Below are 23,844 nucleotides of genomic sequence, written 5' to 3' on the forward strand. Positions count from 1 at the left end.
CGTACAAAGTTTGTCCTTTCACCATGATGGGCTTCGATAGAAGTCAGTAATGCAAGGGAATTTGGAAGCTCTGCCAGTAATTGGAAACCAAACAACACATTTCTAAATAGCCCATGACTCTGAGAAGAAATTACAAGGGGATCAGAGAGTATGTTGGACAGAATGACATGAAAATGGGATACCTCCCAACTTGGGGGATGTGCCCTAAATGGGGCTTGAGGGAACTTATCGTATTGACTATTTATACTACAAAAGATGAAGGGCTCAAACCAGTCACTTAGGCTTTCACCTTCAGAAACTAGAAGAGGTAGTAGAAATTAGAAGAAATGGAATTAAACAAAGGAGCAGAAAACAATGAAGTTGTAGACAGAAAGACAATAGAGAAAAGTCAAAGTCAATGAGACTAAACTGTTTTTTTTTCCTTAAATTTATTTGACAGACAGAGATCACAAGTAGGCAGAGAGGCAGGCAGAGAGAGAGGAGGAATCAGGCTCCCTGCTGAGCAGAGAGTCCAATGCGGGGCTCGATCCCAGGACCCTGAGATCATGACCTGAGCCGTACGCAGAGGCTTTAACCCACTGAGCCACCCAGGTGCCCCCTAAACTGGTTCTTTAAGATGGTCAATAAAAGTGATAAAACTAACCAGACTGATAAGAAATAATGAAATAAGATGAAATTTCCAACTTTAGGAATATGAGAGGGATAGTCACTCTAAGTCCTACAGTGTTTAAAAGGTAAAGAAATGTTATGAACAGCTTTTTTGCCAACAAATCCCACAATCTAGATAAAGGGAAAAATTCCTTGAAAAGCAAACTAACAGAGTACGTTGAAGAAGGAAAGGACAGCCTGAAGAGCCCTTTGTGTCTAAATAATTTGAGTATGTAGTTAATATCTTTCCACAAAGAAAACTTGGGTTCGTATGTCTCTCCTGGTGAGTTCTTACCAAAATTTTAGGATAAAATAAATCCAATACCACACTGATTCTTCCACAAAATAGAAGAGGGAACATTTCCTGTGTCATGTCATGAAGTCACCGTTACTCTGATACCCAAACCAAAGACCTTACGAGGAAAGAAAACTAAGACTAAAACGGTCATGAAAAAGAAAATAAAGTATATATTATATATATATATATATATATATATATATATATATATATGCATATATTTTATAGGTAAAATATAGTATGACAAAATGAAGTTTATCTCAAGAATTCAAAGTTGGCTTAACATTAACAAAATCAGTGGTGTGATTTGTCACATGAATGTGATTTCCGTCAACATTGGTGCTCTCATATCTGGAGATGCAGAAGGGGCATTTGCCACACTTCGACACCTGTTCATGGTCTCTCAGCAGGCTAGGATATAAGGAACCACCTCAAACTGATTCAGGGCAACTGTGAAAAAGTGTAGCATTGTTCCTGATCGTGAAAGATTCAGCGCCATCCCCCTGCGATCCCGAGTAAGATCAGGGTCGATCCCTCCCACTATGGTGGTCTCCTCAACACTGTACAGACATCCTTGCTAGTGTAGACAGTGAGAAGAAGCACAAAAGACTTGCAGACTAGAAGATAAGACTTCGGGTGACTGTGTCTGCATATGTGCGTGCACATGTGTCACTGTCCCTTACGGTAGCCTGAAGCTACATGTGGACACGAGCGCTTCCATATTGGGGGTTGAGAGATGCTCCCAAGTGTAAACACTTACTTTTAAACACCTACTATGAAAACAGGAATGTAAACTATTTTATTAATAGTTTTTAAAACTCATTCCATGATAAAATGATAATATTTGGGGAAAAGGAGGTTAAATATGAAAAATATATGTTTTTGGGCGCCTGGGTGGCTCGGTGGGTTAAGCCGCTGCCTTCGGCTCAGGTCATGATCTCAGGGTCCTGGGATCGAGTCCCGCATCGGGCTCTCTGCTCGGCAGGGAGCCTGCTTCCCTCTCTCTCTCTCTGCTTGCCTCTCCGTCTACTTGTGATTTCTCTCTGTCAAATAAATAAATAAAATCTTAAAAAAAAAAGAAAGAAAAAGAAAAATATATGTTGTTAAAATCGAATTACCTACTTTTAATGTGACTGCTAAAAACCTTAATATTATGCACGTGGCCTGCATTCTGTGTGCATGGAATATTGATGTGTATTGAAAATCCTGTGGAACCTGAAAACACTACTGGAGCTAGTAAGTGGCTTTAGTGAGGTTACAGTTTACAGGGCTTAGATACAGAAATACATTGTATTCCTGTATATTAGAACTGTCCAATCAGAAAATTTAAAAAAAATGCCATTCAGCACAGCATCAAAAATATAAAATACTTAGGAATAAATTTGCATAAATGTGTATAACTGTTCTAGAAAACTGAAACATTGTTGACAGAAATTAAAGAATACGTAGAGAGAGGTACAGTCTGTTCATGGGCCCAAAGACTTGATGTTCTTGTTACCAGCCCTGCCCAAGTCACCCGCTGTAGCTCTGGTGGGATCCCAGTGAAAATTCCAGCAAGCTTGTTTATAGGGAGTCACGAGCAGATTCTAGCATGTAGATGGACATGTGAAACCCCTAGGATAGTCAAAACAGATTTGAGAAAGCAGAGCGTGGAGAGGTTACCCTACTGGATTCGGGACATCTGATCAAACTACAGTAATCTGCATAGTGTAACCACACACGCTTAGGCCAGTGGGATTCAGTAACTTGTCCAGAAATAGTCCCACACGTATACATGGTCAGTTTATATTTTTGACTGTGTTCAGGCCAGTTCAGTGGGGAAAGTGTAAACTTTTCAATAGTAGCTGCTGAAAACTTTGCCTATCTGTGTGCAAAAAAAAGTGAACTTTCACCCAGAGCTCATGCAGTGCATAAAAATGAACTGAAAATGGATTGTAGACTTAAAATATAGTTCTAAACTGTGACATTTGTAGAAAAAAACATGAAAGGAGATCTTGGTACCCTTGAATTAAATTGTGACCTATTAAAGGGAAAAAAATTGGTAGGATTTGATCAAAATTAAAAAGCTTTTAAAAAATTAATTTTTTTTTTTATTAAAAGCTTTTATTACTCAAAGGCACTGTGAAGAAAGTGACCAGGGACAAAACACGCGTCATACCTGACAGGACTTGTACTTCTGGTGTATAAACAGATCCTTACAACCCAATTTAACCTACTTTTTAAAAGACTTTATTTTTATTTTTTGAAGTAATCTCACAGCCAATGTGGGGCTCAAACTCATAACCCTGAGATCAAGAGTTACATGCCCCATCAACCGATTCCGCCAGGCGCCCTCACTCATTATACCTCAATAAAGGTGTGAAAATGGTGTGTGTGGGTTTGCAGCATGCAAAGAATTTTCACAAAGTCCATTTCACATTGTTGATACAGAGATTTTATGATTTGTCAAAAACATGTGGCAGGTCTAAGGGGAGAAGCCACTGCTTCTTCCCTCTTTCCTTGCATTCACACGTGTTGGTTTGCCAGGTCTTGGCCATGTCCCCTCCTTGCCTTTATAATGGTTAAGGGAGAGGGGGGATCCTTAAGGAGATAAAAGTCATTCTAAGAGATTGGCAGTATTTCCATTTTTATCAAGTCTGAGGAGGAGACGATTCCTTGAGTAAAGACCAATTACCTATTAAACTTTTTAAAAGATGGGCAGATCAATTGCTGAATCATTTGAAATTCAATTTCTGTTCATCCTGTTTTTTTAAAAAAATATTTTCCACTTTTTGGAAAGATTTTATTTATTTATTGGAGACAGAGATGGCAACCAAGAGAGCAGGAGCAGGGAGGGGAGGGAGGAGCAGGACCCCCGCAGAGCAGGGAGTCCACCCTGGGGCTTGATCCCAGGGCTCTGGAATTGGAACCTGAGCTGAAGGCAGATGCTTAACTGAGCCACCCAGGTCCCCCAAGAATGTTCCCCATTGAACGTGATATACACATACAAAATGCCTAGGTCATCATCTGTATTTTCTGTCACGCTCTTACTATGCCAACATCACTTTTATTACTTTCTACCCCCCCAACTGGGGATATTGCTGAAGAACTAACTATGCCGAGAGGCATAAAAACACAGATGCATCACTCTGTAAGTTGTGAAACAATGAAGTGACATTCCCTTCTGAGAGAGAGACAGAGTTATTTTCTGATAGGAGGGAAATAAATGGGAGTATATTATAAAATAAAAAAATAATCAAGTTTCACTTTGTCCTTTTAGCTCAGACGTGGGTCAGCAGACCAAGGTGTCGGAGGGAGAGCTCCCCAAGACCCTGTCTTGTGCGGTAGAGGGGAGTCAGCGTGGGGTCAGCTGGGGTAGACTGTTCGGCAGGTGGAAAAATGAATATACGCAGTAATAAGTGAACAAAAAAAAGAAATTGATTACCTTACAGAAAAAAAATCAGATGCCTCCTCCATTCCAGATAAATTCTAGGTGGATTAAAATCTGAAGAAGGCACATGATTAGGGTTTTCATAAAAATGTAGAGGGAAAGCTCTTCATAACCGTGTTACAGAGAACCTGTGAAATAAGCCACGGGAAGCAGAAAACAGACAACAAAAAATCCAGAGCACTGTGTGAAAGGAACGTGATGAAGAGCCGTAGAAGGGAGGACCCATCCCCGTTGCCAGGACTGCTCTGTATACCCACAGGAGACGGGCTTGCTCGTGTGCCCGAGGAGGCCCGAGGACAGATCAGCGGGGAGCAGGTAAATCAGTTACGCTGTCTTCTCTGAATGGAAGGTTAAGTAAGAATCAAATGGACAAAAGCACATCTACATAAGTCAACACCGGTAAATCTTAAAAGCACAGTGTTGAGTAAATCAGGAAGTTTCAAAATTATGCTGATAATGTATCTGTCTAGATTTTGAATACTTTGGAGCACAATTAGATGAAAACATGGATGAGAAAGGGTAACCTGCTGATCTTCGCCTCCTAGTGTTTTCCTGGGGAAGGAGGACCGAGGATGTGAAAGGGGGATTTTAGCCCTGACTTCCCCAGCGCCTGTGTGTTTCCTAGAGATGCATCATACCTGTGAAAGTCTAGAATCGCAGGCCAGTTCGGCATCCTGAGCAGTGCACAAGGGAATTTGTGGGTGGCTGTCCGGTTATCTGTTGTACTTTTAAAAACTCTGATTTCCCTGTTTTTAGTGTTTTTTTTTTTTTTTCTAAACTGTTAGAGTCAAATTTTTTATATTAAAAGGAAATCAGGGGTACTAAATATAACTCTGCCTTTGCTGGCTGGCTTTGAGAATCCAGCCCCGTTACGTGCCTTGCAGCGGAGGGCCACCCCTCCCTGCCCCGCCACCGCTCCCCCTGCACAGCCTCTGTTGTGATGTTCACCGTCACGAAAAATCAACCCTCCTTTCCCCGAGCTCCCCAAATGTGTGTTAGTGTTCCTAGTTTTAATAAGACGTATTCTATTTTTGAAACCTAGAAAAACATCTTCCAGCGCTCTACCCGTGGCAGGGAATTTAAGACTGAATGATGATGGGGTTTGGTCCCTGGGATCTGCATTTAACAATGATTGAAAATCCAGTCAAATGCTCAAAGATTATGCTCACTTATAATAAATAACTAAAAGGTGACATTATTACATTTACTTGGAATAAATACTTGGAGGATTAGTGGCCATAATCCTTAAATCCTATAAAGCGGTTCTTATTGTAGTTAAATATTTATTGTTTCTGTTGGTTCCCAGCTATTCTAAAAAAATAAACAACAACCCAAAACCACACAAACCACACTATTGAAAAATATATAATGGGAATGATTAAAAGGAAGGCATCTGGGCCTGGGAATATGCATTCTCCTGAGTGTGGCCTGCTTGTATCTTCTAACACCTTTTCCTGCCAACCCACGTTGATGGCAGTGACATCACGAGTGTACAGACATCCAATAAAATAGACTGATCAAAATCCTGCCACTCTCTTCCTCCCGTTGCCTTCTGCACATCTTCTCTGAAAGCACCCGGGGCAGTCTGAGTGCAGGGACACCGTGCGGCACGTTGAAGGCACTGAGCCAGCATCTCCTGCTTGGAGTGCCATGGCAGCTTCCTGCCGCATGCATCTCTGAGGAGGACGAAGCTCAGAATCTAGACGGGATAATCACTGCTTAACTCCTTGGCTTGTTGGAAGTGCGAAGTCACCAAGACTGAGGAGGAGACAGATGGGTGTCGCAGGCTTTGAGAATGAGCACAGACTCCCAGGGCTGTCTTTTGAACTCAAAGTGGAAACTTGCCTTTATCATTTGGAGGACATCTATGTGCTGGTCTCTGGTGTGGCCTCTGGTTACTTGGGAGTGTCATAGTGGGGGGAGTAGAGCACAGAGTCCCTAGACCTTATGGGGGAGGAGTAGGGTCCTATAAAGGTGTACTCCAGTATCATGATTATCGGGAGCAAATGGTTTCAGCTAGGGTCTCTTGGGTGTCTGTCTTGTGGGAGGTCTGCATGGGTCCAGAATATTCTTCTATTGCTTTCTAGGATGATCTGATTGTGGGGAATTTATTTTTACCCAAAATGCCAATTAATGATTTTATTGCTACTCAGAGAATGCTCCTGTCTGCTAACCAAATACCTTTCTGAGGGGGCTAGGTTACCTGGGAACCCTGTGCACTTGCGTGTGTGTCGGAGGTCAGACCAGAACCGGGTGGGTTATGGCACTCCTTGGGTATTTATTTCAGGCCTCAAGAGAGTTGCACAGCGAGGTCACTGTTTTTGGCAGGTTATGTTGGGCAAAAGTCGGGCTCTGCCACTTGGAGATCTTGGGGGATCACTGTCAGCATCTGGCTAATACTCAAGTCAACCAGCTTAAGGTCAACCAATTTAAAAGTGGTTTGGGGGAGAGGATGAAAGCTTTTGCGATGAGAGCATTTTCCCCTCCGCTGGAGGAGAACCTAGGCTTGCTTCAGCTGGCATCTTCTTTTCCGGATGGCCCTTCACTTATTATCCAGACGTGTCCCAGAGTGAGAACCTGCCCCTTTGTCAGATGGTGTCATTGGAATTGCCCGCAGACCTGGAGTCTGGCCAGCAGGACGGCGGAGCGCGGAAGGACGCTCATTTCTAAGCGCTGGAAACACTCCCATTGCAGATAAGCTGTTAATTAATTAAATGAATAACTTTTCCTTAAGAGTCTAAAAAGATTTCTAAATGATTCCAGTTGGGGGAAAAAAAAAAAAAGACCATAGGACTGTTTGGAGAATGTGTCCGCTGCTAATGGAACAGCTAAGATTTCTTTCAGATTTTCAGGACAGGAGGTTGTGTGTGTGTGGTCAGTGGTGGGGACGGTGCCTGCAGAAGCTCCGGCCTCACTCCTAACCCTGAGGGGCTTGAGCCCAACACAATTAAATGGAGAGTGTGGGCACCCACACCTGTTAGATATGAACTGTATCCTTAGGTTGACAGGTATTTTTTTTCTGCACAAGAAATAAAGTGACTTAGTAAAGGTAAATTTCTGTAGATGAAGGCCGCTGTTGAAATTTTAGGAGCTCTTGGAAATCTCTCTGCTTCTCGCTGTTTCTCACTTCAATTCAACTAGTAGTTATTTGTAGTAACTTGTGTCTGTCGTTGTAGGTGCCGCTTCTAGGCCGTGCTGTTAGGGCATAGGGAGGAGAAAAGGGAAACCCTCTGGTCTCTCGTGGAGCTTACAGTCCAGCCTGGCAAAGAGCAGATGTAACATGCATCACATCACTCAGTTACAGGTGGTTTGGGGCACAGCAAGTACTAACTGGGAAGGGAGGGGAATGAGATGACGGAGGGTGAGTGCCAGTGGGCTTGCAGTCGTCAGCGGGATGGCGAGGGGCTGTCTCCCGGAGAGCTGCCAAGGAGACCTGAGGGGTCACCTGGTGGTTTGGGGACAGCAGCCGGCACACGTGCTAGAATGAGAGCCAGGAACACCCGACTTCAAGTCTGGCTTTACCGCTCACTCGCTGTGACTGCTTTAGTTTCTTTGAGCCTCGGTTTCTTCTTCTGTAAAATAGGTACAGTACACTTCACAGGTCAGTTTCCAGAGATGATGAGTGATAAAGTGTCTGCTGCAGCGATCAGGGGTTCTAGTAGGAGCAGCAGTGAGGATTTTGAAGGAAGTGCTGCTGTGCTGGGCTCTGGGGCTCTGCGGGGCTCCCCGCCCCCCCTGTTCAGCACCACGGGGAGCTCCCGGTGGGGGAGGTGCTGCAGGGCCCCTGGGCTTAGCAGTTCCCTCTGCCAGCTCACCCAGGAGCCCTGGAGGGGGTCGGGTCTCCATTTCCCCTCTTTCATCTCCATCAATGCTATAAAACGTACTAATGCCTGGATACCGTGAGCACATTTGTTGCTGGCCTGACCACACAGGGAAAGCAGAATTGTGGAGAGATCCTGGTCTCTTGGTAGTTTCTTTTATATAGTCTCATTATTAGCCTCTTAGAAAGAACTGTAGGTACTGACTTAAAATGCTTCTGAACACATAGAATATACGTATATTGTATGTATTGAAGCCTCAGCGATGTCACATTTTCTTCATGAAAAGACTCATAAACCATTAGGTTCCCACGGAATTAAATGAAATAATTCTGTCTGCTATGAACGAGAAGGTGTCACTGAGGGAGAAGTTCCTGGGCAGAGATGTCAGTCTGATTGTGAGAGACACAGTGGAGGAAGAAGGCACAGCACTTCCTGTCCTGAGGAGGATGAGGGAGAGGTGAGTAAGCGAACGCCCGTCCGTGCACACGTGCGCTCGGGCTACAGACTTTGCATCTGGGGAAGACGAGAAGCAGGAGGCGCTCAGGTGGGCACGAAGGAGTGTCGTGCCGTCCAGGTGTCCAGGTGTCCGGGAGGCAGGTGATGGTGTGGCGCTCACGAGAAAGGCTAGTGTCAAGGTAGGGGATGTGAGCGTCATCATGGTGGAATCCAGGGCTGATGGACAGGATGGGGAGACCCCCCAGGAAGGGCGGGAGAGGTAGGGGAGGTCTCAGCCTGCTGTGATCATGTGGAATGCCCTGGCCACAGGTGGAGAAACTTTGCAACCAGAGACTGTGCACAGAAAGTAGGACTGAAGCTTTCTGCCAGGGACCAACTTCCCAGCTACACACAGCGAATCCATTCTAGAGATCAGCTCTACAAAGGTAGCGCTTGTAGGTGACAGTACTGAATGCAGCCCTTGGAAACTCTGGTGAAGAGGCTGAGTATCAGGCTGGGTCGCCTGGGTGGCTCAGTGGGTTAAGCTTCTAATTTCAGTTCAGGTCATGATCCCAGGGTCATGAGACCGAGCCCCACTTCAGGCTCCCTGCTCAGCGAGGCATCTGCTTCTCCCTCTCTCTCTTCTTCTCCCTCTGCCCTTCCCCCCTCAAATAAATAAATAAAATCATTTTTTAAAAAAGAGGGAAAGTATCATGTTGAGTGGCAGTACCGCAAGAAAGGTGTTGCAAGCGGACACTTGGAGGTGACAAATACGTTATCTTGATCATGGTGCGGCTTTCACAGGTGGATGTGTATCTCTCAACACATCAGTTCTACACATTAAATATTCTGGTTTTTGTATAAATAAAGCCATTTTTTTAAGAGAGAAAAGAAATATAAATAATAAGTTCACTTAGTCTAGGCTGTGCAAAATTTGAAATGAAACAGAAAGAACATCTATCCTGTCGAGATGAGATTCCCATTGTGCTTGGCTTTTTTATTTACTTGAAAACAAGCCCCATGTAGAGATGGCATTAGAATCATTCAGTAAAGGATGTTCTTGGTTTTCTTTCACAGGAAGATAGATGATTCATTGAAGAAATGTACTTTGTGGGCGCAGTTCTTATGATTATGCTCCAAAATGTTTAATTACGGGAGCTTTTTAAGTACTTTTTTTCTAAGCTACTTTTAAAATCTTTTCATTTAGCTTTTCTGAGTTGAAGCATGGATTTTAAAAGAGGAGTCATTATCGGAGCCTATTTTAACTTGGACATCTCGGAGTTAATCCTTTCACACTGTGCATGCAAATCACATTCTTCTTGTCCTCCTGTGTCCTATTCAGCGTGTCCTCCAGAGTTGCCCCAAACACTGCTGTTGGGTTAAATGGGGGAATATAGTCCCAGCTCCATCAGTGCAGATCAGATGTGCCCGCAGTCCTTGCCTGTGAGAAATTTCTTAATCAGAGATAGAGAGGAATGTGGGAAGTTAGAGATGTGATTCCAAATGTCAAACCAAAACAAAACAGAATTTCGGATTAAAAAAAATCAATGCATATTAACTGAAATCTGTCAGATGAGCCAGAAAAACAGAAGTGTTACCCCAGAAGCCTGGGAAGAAGAGACAGGCCCTCTCAGGGCTGGGGAGGGCATAGAGCCCCCTGGAGTGACCACACATCTCTCCAGTCCAGTCTCTTCCTGTGAGGCTCCATTGCCTTTGCTATCATGGGACTGGTGAGGGACCAGATCACAGGGACCCGCTCAGGCTGCCTGCCCAGGCGGCAGTAAAACCCCTAGACTCAGCCAAAAGCTGTTTGCTTCTGGAGGTTATGAGCCCGTCGAATCTGAGTGAGGGTATGGAGGACAGGACGTTTCTGGAGGCACAGTTCTATTAGGAGAGGGGTTTCAGATGTCCTCAACAGAGTCAAGGGACTGAGGCTCACACCCACCTTGATAGCACGAGGCTCTCTGGGGTTTGGAGGTGAGGCTTCCAGCGATGTCCCCAAGAGCCATTTCATGTCTGGGGCACAGGAGACAGGGAAGTGGAATTGCGTCACTGGGCATGCTTGGTACCTACTTTTCGAACGGCTGAACTTTCTAAACTACCTCCGGTAATTATTTCTTTGTACAGATACATACATATACCTGGATATATATGGATTTTTTTTTACAGTGTCAGGATTAATACTAATTTTATCTGCATATAAAGATTGCTTTATTTATTTTGGGCCCATTCTCCTGCCTCTAACTGCTTTCTCTTGTTGCGTTGTCTACCCTGTTCGTGACCATACTTCGTAGTTGCGGTGGCAGTGGGCACCTGTGTCGTGTTCCTCACTTCTGTAGGACTCTCTCCAGACATTCCTCACTGAGTGAGGTCTAGGCATGAGGACTAAGACTTTTATTTACATAATTACATTTAATGTTAAGTAAGTATTTATTGATTCCTCTTTGACCCAGTGTTTTTATAAAAAATTGTCATTGAATTATGTTAAATGCCTTTTTGACATTTTTAGAAATGGATTCTATAATCCTTTAATATAATTACTTATATTTAAGGATTTTGATTGCCTATTGTCGTCTCTTGCATCATACAGTGCCGCGTTCATCTGCTTCTCCATAAACCTTTGTCCCAGATTCCAGCACATCTGGTACCAAAATCGTAACCCCAGGTTAAATGCATGCTATTGCCTTTGCCAGGCATACCCTTTCATATCCTTTTATTTTTAATCTCTCTGGGATATTTTATGAGTTTCTTTTATATAGAATTGAATCATTGTTTTCGAGCATGAAGTATTTTTTAATAGGTTAGAGCCATTTCTATTATGTTTTAAAGATTTATTTCAGAGAAAGCGAGAGAGAGAGAGCACGAGCAGGAGGGGCAGAGGGAGGGAGAATCTCAAGCAGACTCTGCACTGGGCTCAGAGCCATTTGCATTATTATGTTTGGCAGTTTTGGTCTCGGTTCTGCCCTATAGATGCACATGAGTGAACCCAGGTCCATACATGTGTACGGCACAAGCACCCAGTTTCCCATGTGGTCTCTTTGTGTTTTCTTTCCTTCTTTCTCTCTCAACTTTCTTTCTTTTTGGAGGGGAGATGGCTTTTTGGGGCTGTCAGAATGACCCTAGTTTGTCTTGTTCCCTTATGTGCGTACTCAATTTCAACACCTTAGTTCCTCTTTCTTCTGTCTCTGCGTTTCCCACCCTGAAAAGCAACCACAGCCTCTGGACTTTAAGGCTCCTCATTGAATTCTTTTTTTTTTTTTTTTTTTTTTTTTTTTTTTTTTAAAGATGCATTTATTTATTTTGGAGAGAGAGAGGGAGAGAAGCAGACTCCCTGCTGAGCAGCGATCCTGACTCGGGGCTCGATCCCAGGACTCCAGGATCACAACCAGAGCGGAAGGCAGATGCTTAACCTACTGAGCTCTTAAGGATGCTGTTTCTGCCACCTGTTTACTTGTCCTCAGGTGACGGATGGATGTCTTCACCTTGAGAGCACACCTCACTTCCTTGCCGCAGTCCCTCTGCCTTCCAGTCCCTGCGCTGACAGGAACCGTGCTCGGTGCCCACTGCCAGCCCCTAGTCAGAGGCTCCCCAGGCCCCCAGGCTTGTTCTTGGGGAGACTCCTCCAGAAGCGCTCGTGGGAACAAAAGCGCGGGGCCCCGCTGCATCTCCCGCTCTCGCCCGTCCCCCCATCACCCCTGTTGTTCCATCGCCCTCATTCCGGCCCCCAGTGTCTCTGGCCTGGTTTGTCCTTTCCGTAAAAGTTCCAGCCATTGGCTGTGGCTGTTTCTGCCTCCAGAGAGGAGGGGGCTTGTAGAGTAATTGCTAACGTAGGGACCCCTCCGTTCTCAGGGCCCCTGCGGAGACAGAGGGAGATGCCCGTCTAAGCGGTCGCCAGTGCCGTGCTGCTCCAGCGTGGTTTCTGGGTCTGCCATCTCCAGACCCACTACCAGTCTCCACTGATTGTTATGTTTTGCTTTCTTTTCTTGGCCTGTTTTTCTGCTGGTAGAATCTTCCACTCCAGCAGGCCTGCAGCTGGGGGAAGGGGGGGCGATGTCACCATTCTGTGAGGCGGCAACAGCCAGGCTACCTGCCGGAGGGGGCGCGCAAGCTGTGCGGAGCCTGTGGGAAAGGGGCACCCCGTGGCCAGGGTGTAAGGTGCTGTCACGGAACCAGACCTGGAACAAAATGTCCTGCGTCTGGCCAAAAGGGGTGGCTGGAGGCAAAATCGGGAGTGAAGTGCCCAGAAGGCCAGAGCAGAGCTGGAGAGCCTGGTGGGGAGACGAGTCGGGGCAGATGGCCTGGGCCTTCCGAAGCTTTTCTGGAGGGCCTGGGGCTCCCGCAGAAGGGAGGTGGGAGGCTGGAGAGCTTTCCTGAGAGGGATCCCCTCCGGAGGCCTGTCCCCTGCTGGGGGTGACGTTCCCTCCTGAAGTCCCCCACTCACCCATGCACCCTGTGTCCGGCCGGGGAGTATCTGGAGCTTTGCTTTACCCGGAGGCCTCCGGACCCGGTGACAAGGACAGGGCCTTCTGCTCACTGCCTCCCACAGCTGCGGATTTCAGTTTCCACGGGGATTGCAAATTCTGTCCTACCCACCTCACTGGCCTTGTCATGAGAATACATTAGAGGTGCAGGAGAATGCCGTGGCCAGGCCCAAATCAGGCGGTGCTGTCTGTTCTCTTTCCTCGTTCGGGTGACTGATGAGGAGCGCCTCACCCCAGGGCCTCCTGGGCGGGGACATGCGAGAAAGCATGTCGCCGTGTCTGGTTGGATCCACAGCCCGGGCCAGTCTGGGGCTGCAGGTTGAGCACATCCATTCATTACTGATGATCTTTTCAAGTTCAGAAACTCACCGAACAAATGGAAGGCACACTTTCTAACCAGAAACACTGAAACGCGTTCGTGTTAAAATGCTGCCCCACAGTCACCTTCCGAAAACAGCCAGCTGGATGTACCGTCTTTATGGGCCCATTCCTGTTCAAGAAGGCGGTTTGCGTGTATTTCAAAATGTGCGGAATGAATTTCCCATCAGTTCCTACTTTGCTGCCTTGTCCGAGCAGGTCTCCAACTATCGCTTCCAGACCTGGCTCAGCATTTCTGTTCTCACATCATCTGGCAGAAGCTTCTGCAGGAGAGCTCGCCAGTCATGCTGTGCTCTGAGACGGTGTTTTGTTACAGAAGCTGTAATAGAGGACACGTGCATTCCCACGCAGCGCAGAAAATGAAATTCACGGGTACATTGCCTTGCAGAGCTGACCCTAGGCCTGTTTTGGAAGTTTCTGTTGGACGTTTACCTCTGCACGGACATGTCCTTGAGCTCATATTCTGTCTTTAGTTTGGTAGCTTGCCTTTCCACGTGTATTTAAAATTGTTCGTTAACTTAATTTCCTGTACAGATGGCCTCTTCTTGTTAGATATTAAGTTACTCAGAATTTTCCCATTATTATTATGCTCTGATACTCTCCTACCCCATAAGAAGCAGTTTCTGTGCTTCTTATAGTCATCTCTTGGTATGGATTGCAAAAAGTGAAATTGCTGGTCCAAATGAGAATTTATGAGTTCCAGAGTACACTTCCAAACAGCTTTGCAAGGACAATTTAATCTGTTTTTCTTCTCCCTCTCTCGCTCGCTTTTTTTTTTTTTTTTTTTTTTGTATCCACAAAGTCTTTAATCTTACCTGCCATCTTTCCTAGGTCCTGTTTGTGTGACAAATAATGTAATGAGTAGTCATTTGAGGCTAAGGCAGATGAATAAAGTTAGTGATTACAGCTGTGACTTCCACTGTTCTCCCTGCGGACGTTCTGGTGGTGTCCTGTTAGCAGAGAGAGGCCCCACCTGTCCTGCCTCAGTAAGGCAGACTGAGACCCAAAGGTCCCCCTGAAATGGGCGGGCCACGATTCGATGCTGTTCTGCTGGCGCTGGTCACTCAGCTGGTGGAGTGACGCTTCTCCGTACGCTCAGAGAGCGGCCTCTAGGAAATGCCATGATACCATTCGTTATGTGGGATTAAAATAATATAAGTGCCTATTCAATTAAGCATAATCATGAATCTATTTGATATATACATTTTATGAGTCATTGCATTATGGAAATCAGGATGGCTGTTCTAGCAGCCACATGCCCAGGTCGTATGGGGTTCCCTTGCTGATAGACTGACCTTCTTACTGGAAAGCTGGTGACAGCCCCCGGGAGGGAGGGGGAAGAGGCTTTCTGCACTCAGGATCTTCAGTTTAAAAACCACCCAAGATTCTGTATTTGTTTGTGTGTCTGCGTATATATCTATGTATATGTATATACATACAAACATAAAATATATATATTTTAAAGATTTATTTATTTTAGAGAGAGAGTGAGATAGAACTGGGGAAGGGGCCGAGGGAGAGAGTGAATGTCAGACTCCCCGCTGAGCACAGAGCCCTACATAGGGATCCATCCCAGGACTCTGAGATCATGAGCTGAGCCGAAATCGAGTCTGACGCTTCAGCGACTGAGCCACCCAGGCACTCCTGTATGTATCTATTTCTGTTTATTTCTATACAACTCCAATGGCATGTCCTTCACCCACTCTGTCATTTGTCCTTTCTATGCCTACCTTGTGTCATACACAAGGCAGTGTCGAGGGGAACCAGGAAAATACTGGTTTATATTTTAAGGCTTTTCTTCAGGGGGTGCCTGGGTGGCTCAGTCCATGAAGTGTCTGCCTTTGGCTCAGGCATGATCTTAGGGTCCTGGGACTGAGTCCAGCATCCAGCTCCCTGCTCAGCGGGGAGTCTGCTTCTGCTTCTGCCCTCCCCTCTGTTCCTGTTCTCTCTCTGGCTCGCTTGCTCTCTCAAATAAATGAAAAAAAAATTAATGAAAAAAAAAAAAAAGCTTTTCTTTGTGTTTGTTAACCGTTTCAAAGTGTCTCCCCAAAAATATCGTTTAAGAACAGCTGCTACCTTGAGCAACAGGGTCATTTATACCCTGGGTTGAGTCAACAAAGGCTTGTATAATTTCTTTGCATTGTAAATGCCCAGAATCAAGTCTTTCCAGACAGAATTCCTGAAGGTTCTGGCAGGTTTGATATTGGTGTGATCACAGCTGTTACTATCAGCGTTCCCCTTTCTTGGCTGCCCTGAGGCTCTGATCTGTTAGATTGTTCTTGAACTGAACCTGAGTTTTTTTGAGTTTATGAGAAAAAGAAAAACAGTAATTAATTTAAACTTGAACTTGTATTGGAATTTGTTGAATGTCTTATAAATCATCATCACTTTTCCCCATCTGTATAACTGATTACAAATGTTTGTTTTTGCAAAGGAAAAAAAGATTTATAATAAACAGAATTTAAAAGCTAAAAAGAGTTATCATATTTAATATTCTATGTAATATGGAGTGTGTTTTACAAATAACATAATTTATAAAACTTATGTTTCATATAAATATATAAAACACATTTTCTAAATTAATGTAATATAACTTAAAACATCTATCTTATGTATTGTATTGGATAATGTGTGTTATATATAACTTAGGAATATATGTTTATAATGTTTACATGTAATGCTTACAAACATTTATAATTGCACTAATATTATACTTATATTGTTACATAAGTATATTTTATAATAGTATACGCAAGTTACATTTAATATTTAAGTTATATAAATGATTAAGACAATTTTATTAAAAGTTACATTTAAGATAAATAACAGTTCTGTCTACTACTTGCATCCTGAGTTGATAAGTGCTTGAGATGAAATATTTTATAGTTTCTGTGGGAAAGAGAGGAATCCCCTTGTAATAGCATTTGCTGGGAACTTACTATTTAAAGTGTATAAAATAATGAAATTCACACTCATCTTAATTGGAACATTAATCATTAGCTTAAATTGAAAACAGAACTCAAAGATGTTTATTTTTTAAGCAAGTCAGTTTTCTAAGTTATCAATTCTGATACTGATTTGAATGAAATGAATTTCCCTTGAAGAGTTGTATGTCTTTAGGGTTTCAGTGTATACTAATGATCTCTTCCATGCACAGATTGGAGGAGACTGAATAGAAATGGTTTAATGTGCCTGGAAAAATTGGGAGTTTTTGCTCCGGAGAATGCAAATATGTTTAACTTACCGAAGTGAGCCATTCAAAATGAAAGCGTGTACACTCCATAAACCATGGATGGCATCAGCAATATGAATAATATATGAAATATTATTGTAATTAGGCTCAAAGAAATAGTCTGCTTGCTGTGATTTTCAAAATTTAAATATTAATAGTATATGGGACCATTGTCTATTCCTGCTATAATTTTAGATGTGACTCTTTTTTTTTTTTTTTTTTTTTTTTAAGAGGGGGAGAGAGAGAGAGGAAGAGAGAGGAGAGAGGAGGTTGGGAGCAGAGGGAGAGGGAAAGAGAATCTTCAGTAGGCTCCACAGTCAGGACAGAAGCTGACAAGGGGCTCGATCTCACAGTCCTGAGACCATGACTTGAGCTGAAATCAAGTCTGATGTCTAACCAACTGAGCGACCCTGGTGCCCTGTGACTCACATTCTCTTCACTGTAGGAAAAAAGTCTTAGTTCTCAGTACAACCATAAGTTGTTGCACTGTGGGTAATTGATGAGATGTCCATGGTCCCGGGTGCAGTAATCGGCTGTTTTCTGTGATAATCTGCATTTTGCCCAGCACATCTGAATAATAAATTTAATATCTTTTCCCTTTATGCTGAAATCTGATGCGACTCCATAGTCTAATCGGATTTCTAAAAGGGATGAGTTTATTCTTTTAATTTAGTAATATGTGTGTTCTATGAGGGAACCTTTTAATTGCAGTATACTCAGGCATGTGAAACGGTGATCTCCACGTACGGTACCCGCACTGAAAACATTAACCAGTCCTGGGATTTGCTGGAGATTCTCAGGCCCCACCCCAGAGCAAGGGAATCAGGAGCCCTGGGGGGGCCCAGCAGCCCGTGCGGCTTTCCCAAGCTCTCCAGGTGGTTCTGAGGCCCTGGACGGCTGGAGAACCTTACCCTGGACGGTGGATTGTTTTCGTGCAACAGCCCTGCTTGAAATTGACTTGACTCCTCTCGTGCAGTGAGGTTTCCTAATGCTAGGAAATAGGTTGTCCTTGGAGTTTTGGACAAAGACCTGGCATATCAGCTAATTTGGTAGTGTGACCAACCATCCCAGACTTGAGTGGTTTAAAACAGCCCTGTGGTCTCAGTGGGACAGTTCTTCTGCTCTTGGCTGGCTTCCCTTAGGCGTCTGTGACCGGCTGCCGGTCATCTGGGGGCTGGCTGGTTTGGAACACCTTCAGCTGTGGTGCCTGGTCTGTCCTCTTCACCGTCTTCCTTCCTCCAGTAAGCTGCTCTGAGCTCTTTCTTGGAGAGCCTAGAGAAGGGGCAGGAGCAGGACCTCAGAGTCAGCCCAGGACCCCTTCTGCCATTTGCTCTTGACCACCCAGACTCAAGGCCAGCTCTGCTTCCTTCACATCAAAGCCTTCTGAATGTTCTCTGAGGTTGAGAAGTAGGGCACAGTGGGTTATAGAGAACAGAGCTGTTCAAAGGCACTGGTCACGCCTATGAGCAGTGATCGGTGAGAATACCATGCTTGCAAAGGCCAAATAAACCTCAAAAACAGAGAAAAAATTTTTTTAAACAGCTAAGTAAAAACAAGCAAATTTCCTGGATAGCCGATGTGATTTCTAGAATGGACTTTGCTTAATAACAGCCTGCATGCTCTCAGAGTCCACTGGCTTCACACAAGACTGATGACGTCCTCCGGAGGCTGAGAGAGCCATGGATTGTCATGGATAGTCGTGGATAGTCGTGGATAGACGTGGATAGTCGTGGATAGACGTGGATAGTCGTGGATAGATGTGGGGAACGCAGAGTACTCACTCTTGGTCTCCTCCTGCACATTTCAAGAGTGTTTGTGGTAAGGAAAAGAGTAGAAAAAGAGTAGGAGAAAAGAAAAAAAGAAGTATGTGGTGATTAATAGTCTTGGACCAAAATATAATATGGCCCTTTATCATACTTCCAGTAAGTGGGCTGGTTTTGAATAGCTCATGTTACACTTTATTCATGGCAGTAATCAACTGTTGTGTATATTAGTGTTACATAACCAGAAAGAAGTGTTTGCCTTGCATTTCCAGATCATTTGCTAATACGCAGCTAAAGCAGTGATTAACAAACAATGATCAGATGTATTTAGGACATAATTTCTATGTGCAGAGACACTCATTCTTTTCCTGTATATGTTTATGGAAAATGAGACACATATTCTGTGGTATTGTCTTCTCACTTAGGAGCTTTCTGGCTCACAGCTTCTCCCTGATTGCACCTGCACACATTAAATGACTCTTCTGTCTGGATCGTCCATCTCTAAGATTTGTGTAAGAAAAAATCTGTGCCCACAGGGAGCTGGGTAAGATTCAGTGCGGATAATCCGATTGTCCAATAATTATAGAGCGATCTCAGAAGGCTAGATGTTATGGCAAAGAATGGCCATCTAACGCTTGCCAGTACAGAAAGCAGAGCAAATATAGGTCATTTTGGAAAGAGTTAGGCAGAGTGATGTGCAGAGAGCCCAACATGAGCTGTTCAGGTCAAAGGAATTAGACCTGATGCCCAAGCTGTGGATCGAGAGCCAGGCCGAGATGACTGGGCTGTGGCTGAAGCCCCACTGCGGGGGGCTGGCCCAGATCGCTTTGAGTGGTGCGTCAGTCAGCCATCACCGCAGTGATGCTGAAGCAAATTTATCCCAAGCTGGGTGGCTTAAATTATGGAGATTGTGTTTTTCACTCAGGCCTGTGGATTGGCTGGCTTTTGGCTCCTGTCAGCTGGTCCCCACTCCAGGCCGCAGGTGCCTTCAGACCTGCCCCACACACATGTATATCTTCATGGATCAGGAGCTTCTTAGCATTTGCTCACGGCGGGTCCTCAGAGCACAGGGACCAAGCTTAATATTTAAGCACTCTTGAAGCCACTGCTACCGTCATGTCTGCTAAAGGTCGATCGGCCAAATGAGTCGTGTGGCCAAGCCCAGCACCACCGGGGCCACAGGTGTCCGCTGCCCACGGGGAACATGGAGCAGAGTCACCATTTGCAGACCCGCAGTCCACACCATTCCAAGCGGGGCAGGAAGAATCGGGGGTAAACGTACACATGTTAATGCAAAATTTATTGCCGTTTCTCATTCTAAATGTTTACCTCAAACTCTTAGCTCATGGTTTGGAGACTGTGAGATTTATGTGTGTGTCTGTGTTTTTTTCCCCCCCCTAGCATAATTAGCCTCCAAGCAGGTGGTCTTTCTTAGTAGCAGCAATTTTGAAATGGCTACATTTTTTTCTAAGAATAGTATTGGCAACATTCTAGTTGAGATTAGCCTGTGTTCTTAATTTGACCTCAAAATAGGATGGGCTACAGTTACTGTTGCGTTTATTTGGGAATAGATAAATTTGAAACATGGCATGTAGCAGTAACAACTGAAATAACCTAAATGTATTGTCCTTAGCCATTTAAGAGGTAATTGTGTATTTGCAAAAATGGTAGTATAATTCCATTCACCTACTGGGCTAAAATTATATTTAGCACAATTGATAAGCAGGGACCCTTTATATATAGTGCTAAGAAACCTAGAAGCACCTACTTGGCTCTTTTACTATAAAATATAATTTATATATATATATATATATATATATATATATACATATATATATATATATACTATAGAGCTGTAAGAATTTTGTTCTTTTAGCTTAAAAATATAAGTAATTAGCTTTAACAAAATTAAAACCCTTGAGTTAGTCTTTAGATGTTGATACTTATCAGTGTCCCAGAAGCACGATATTAATTAAGTAATAAGGTAATGATTGGCATGTTCCTTAAGAGCACCTTCAAAACGGAAGTATCAAGAAGGGCGATTTAACCAGAGGTTCTCTTGGGGTGGTGGTTTTCCTTTTTGTACATTAAATGTGTTACTCTTGCTCAGATTAAATTTTAATTTTTTTGTTGTGGACATGGCGTCATATCCATGCCTGTGAACTTCTGATAGCACGAGGTAGTCATTCTCATAACGTCCCTCGTGTCTTTCTCCTCAGAAGGGCATGAAGAGGAGGTCCCAGCCAGAAAGGAGATGGGTCGGGGGATGGTCTGGAAAGGCGACAGGCATTTGAAGCGTTGTCTTCTGCATCGCCCCATCTGTGAAAATTAGGTTCCACTGCATTCAGGAGGAGAAACCATCCCAAACAGCAGTTGCTCATATAGGAGGGGCGTTTGTCTTGGTCACACCTCAGAGAAGTCCCGAGTTAGGAGTCCAGGGTTGGAAAGGGGGATCGCGAGGCCCCCGGAGACGTGGCTCCTGACTGCCCACGCGTTCTCGGCCGGCAGCTGTTCTCTGGGCCATGACAGTGCTCCCGGCTGGCGGAAGGTCTTCCTCCTGTGCGGAGGGTCTTACTGGAGATAGGGGCTTAGTATCCAGATGACCACTTGATAGCCAAAGCTGCCCAACGTCCCTCAGCCATCGGGGCCTCAAGGAGAGAGCCCCTCCCGCCTGTTAGAACGGCCTCCTCCAAAAGACAAGAGATGACAAGTGTTGGCGAGGATGGGAAGGAACGTTTAGAACCCTTGTACGCTGCTGGCGGAATGCAAGCTGGGGCAGCCGCTGTGGAAAACAGCACAGAGGCCCGTCACAAAATTAAAAATAGAACCACCATATGATCCGGTAACTTCACCTCTGGGTATATAGCCAAAGAAAATGAAAACAAAATGAGGATCTCAGAGAAGATGTCTGTACTCACTACAGCATTAGTCACGGCGGTCAGCATTTGGAGGCAAAGGAAGAGTCCATCTGTGGATGAATGCATAAAGAACACGGGATTATATGTACAAAATGTGTGTGTATTTGTAGACACACAATGGAGTTTTATCAGCCATGAGAAAGGAGGAAATGTTACCCTTTGCAACATGGATAGACCTTGAGGGCATTCTTCTAAGTAAGATAAGTCAGCCAGGAAAGGACAAATACTGCATATCATTTTTATCTAGATCTAAAAAAAATAGTCTTGACTCTTTTTTGTCAAAGAATTTGATTAAAAAAGACAAATTCATAGAAGCAAAGTAGAAGACTGGTTGCCAGGGTCTGGGAGGTGGTGAGGACATAGGGAGAAGTTGACTGAAGAGGACAAACTTTGGGAGGCCTGAGTGGCTCATTCGGTTAAACCTCTGATTTTGGCTCAGGTCATGATCCCAGGGTCCTGAGATCAAGTCCCACATGGGGCTCCCTCCTCAGTGGGGAGTCTGTTTCTGCCTCTGCTGGCTGTTCCCTGCTTGTGCTCGCTTGCTCTCTCTCTCTCTTCTCTCTGACAAGTAAATAAATAAAATCTTAAAAAAAAAAAAAAAAAAGTACAGGGGCACCCGGGTGGCTCAGTGGGTTAAAGCCTCTGCCTTTAGCTCAGGTCATGATCCCAGGGTCCTGGGATCGAGTTCCGCACCGGGCTCTCTGCTCAGTGGGGAGCCTGCTTCCTTCTCTCTGCCTACTTGTGATCTCTGTCTGTGAAATAAATAAAATCTTAAAAAAAAAAAAAAAGTACAAAAAAAAAAAAAAAGTACAAACTTTCAGCTATAAGATGCACACGATCAAGTATCTCATGTAGAACATGGTGACTGTAGGTGGTAACAGTATGGCATACCCGAGATTTCCTGAGAGAGTAGAATTTAAATTTTCTCATTAAAAATAAAGATAAGCAGCTGAAGTGTTAGGTGTGTTATGAACTAGTTGGGGGAGCCCTTGTGTCGTGTGTATGTATATCAGATTGTCACAATAGACACTTTCAGTATCTTCTATTTAATATATCAGTTAGACCTTAACAAGCCTGTAGAACAAAACCACAACGAGGACTCTTACTGGGGGAAACCATACATTCCCACGCACCTCTCACTGGCTGAATGACCGCATCCATCTAAAACGGAAGTGGATAATGGAGTCCTTTGGCTGGTTTAGCAAAGAAGTGGGCTTTCATTACCCCTACTGGGGGCAGCTGGCAAAAGCTGTGTGTTCAGTTTGTCCTCAGAGGATTTTCTGAGAATGTTGTTACGGTCCTGCACTCTGATACACCAAATAGCAACCTTTTAATTGTATTCACTGTAGCATAATAACTCAGTGTAATATTTTGCCTTTCTGTAGCTTTTTTTATTTTTAATCTTATAAGATGCCTTGAAGCATGATTGTGTTTCCACATATGTGCCTTTGGCACCTCTTAAGGTAAGATAGAGCTTCCAAACTAATCAAATCTTGTTTTTAAAAAGAGCTAGGGATTAAGTTTGAGGGATCCCTTAGTGTGTAGCTCTGTATGGGAAAATATAACTGGGGTTTCTGAAAAATTCCCTTGCCCTTTTGGACTGGGGATTGGTGAGCTAAATCTTTAAGGTTCTCTGTGTTGTGAATTTTTTTAAGTAATGGATGCTGGTTATGCTTTCCAGAAGCAACTCAAAAAAATGTTTCCAGTGTTGTGTTTAAATTCACATTGGAAACATTATTGGGTTGCTAATGAAAAATGATTTCTATTAAGGTCTCCTGTTTTAGCACCTATGATACGAAGGCACATTCAACATCCATAATTGCCACATCGTCAAGATCTCCCAGAGAAGGAAAGGCAGTGACAGGCGAGGTCACTGGCTTATGTAAGATCTGGACCGCAGATGGGAAGTAAGGATGGGTAGTTGGGTGAAGATCCTCGTGATCAATTATGGCTTCCACGCATCTGATGGTGGTTTGCTGCTCTTCACGGTTTCTCTTGTAAATAGAGTGCGTCGCCTACTAGACGGAGCAGCGTGGGACTGTGCATAAGACACCGCCTGCGTGTTCTATTAGGGCTAATGTGTTTTAATTACCAGCAGCCTAAGAACCAAACAGTGCATCTTAGTGCATCTAACGTTATTATTTTCAAGTAGCAGTTGAGTAACACTTGGAAGAGAGTCATGAATCTCTCGGGCTAATTAATGGAAATGTTTAAAAAGTACTGGCAGATGAAAGTAACAAACATGTCTTCCCCAAATTGTGTTTTCCAGCTACTGATTGATAATACTAGATCAGTCGCCAAGTTTTAATTTCTCGATTAAATGGCATGCCCCGTATTGCAGTTTTAGTCACATTTACTGAAGTTAATAACGAATGTATCCAATGTTTCAGATCTCTCATAGGAAATATTTTCCCTCAATATTAAAAATAATACAGATGGT

The 23,844-nt window shown here is 44.0% G+C and overlaps 1 protein-coding gene across 3 annotated transcripts in view; it reads left to right on the forward strand.

The window, feature by feature from the left end:
• Window positions 1–23,844, forward strand: part of ADCY2 (adenylate cyclase 2) — a 409,143-nt gene that overhangs the window by 34,735 nt on the left and 350,564 nt on the right. The gene's annotated exons all lie outside the window — the stretch shown is intronic.

This window comes from Mustela lutreola, chromosome 5, assembly GCF_030435805.1.
Source record: "Mustela lutreola isolate mMusLut2 chromosome 5, mMusLut2.pri, whole genome shotgun sequence".
NCBI classification, from domain to species: domain Eukaryota; kingdom Metazoa; phylum Chordata; class Mammalia; order Carnivora; family Mustelidae; genus Mustela; species Mustela lutreola.